The sequence below is a fragment of the Grammomys surdaster genome, unplaced genomic scaffold, assembly GCF_004785775.1.
Source record: "Grammomys surdaster isolate TR1022 unplaced genomic scaffold, NIH_TR_1.0 348, whole genome shotgun sequence".
Taxonomy (NCBI): domain Eukaryota; kingdom Metazoa; phylum Chordata; class Mammalia; order Rodentia; family Muridae; genus Grammomys; species Grammomys surdaster.
The window spans coordinates 670,729-672,038 of NW_021604767.1; positions in this window are offsets into that span (position 1 = coordinate 670,729).

The window sequence follows — 1,310 nt, forward strand, 5'->3', positions numbered from 1 at the left end:
TGTGTGTGTATGTGTGTATGAGTCTATGTATGTGTGTGTATATTATATGTGTATGTATGTGTGTGTATATATGTGTATATGTGTGTGTGTATGTGTGTGTATATGTGTATGCATGTGTGTATGCATGTGTGTGTATGCATGTGTGTGTATGTTCTGTGGGCACATTCATGCTATAGCATCTAAACAGAGGTCAGAGGACAACTAGAGAGAATTTGTTCTTTCCTACCTTATGGCTCCTGGGAAATTCTAGGTAATCTATGATAAGAAAGTTCACCAATAATTAGTGTAATGGAATAAATACACCCCTCCCTTCCTTTCTTTCTTTCCTTCTTCCTTACTTCCTTTCTTTCTTTTTTCCCAGACAGAGTCTCATGTATCCAAGGATAGACTTGAGCTTTCTGTGAAGCAAATAATGACCTCGAACTTCCGGTCACCCTGCTTTCATTTCTTGAGTGCTGAGATTACCAGCATGCACCCTCATACCCAGCTAGCCAGCACATTTTTACCTATTTCAGCACCAAAACTTTTTTTAGAATTTAGATCTAAGATATGCAGGGCCAACAATTACAGGGATCTTTGAATTTTTACAAAATAAATCTAGGGTGATTTAAAAAAAAATATTTACTTAGTTTATATGGGTACACTATAACTGTCTTCACACACACCAGAAGAGGGCATCAGATACCATTAAAGATGGTTGTGATCTGCCATGTAGTTTCTGGGAATTGAACTCAGGACTTTTGGAAGAACCACTAAGCCAATCTCTCCAGCTCTGAATCTTAGAAGTTTTATGTTATAGAGACAGGTATATTTTAAGGTAGTAAATGGGCATATTTGCATAAAGAACTTCACATGTTGATCGTAGAATTTTGCTTTCTTTCTCAAATAAAAACTGTATTAATAAAAAACTTGAGTGCTAAATATGAATGTGTTTTGTGGTCACAGCAGGAAGTTACAGGAGTTAGTCGTCTGTAGTAGGTATGGGCTGAGGCTTGCAGCTTGGTTAGTAGTATCTGACTAGCCTGAACAAGGACTTCAGTTCAATCACCCACAAATCTCACAACTGGGTGTGGTGCCATGAGTCCATAACCCCAGCACATGGAAGCAGACGCCTCAGCAGGGGCAGATATTCTCGGTACATTACAAGTTCAAGGGCAGCTTGGAATCTATGAGACCCAGGAGAGAGAGAAGGAATGAACACACACACACACACACACACACACACACACACACTCTCGAGAAGGGGGGGAGAGAGAGAGGAGAGAGAGAGAGAGAGAGAGAGAGAGAGAGAGAGAGAGAGAGAGAGAGAG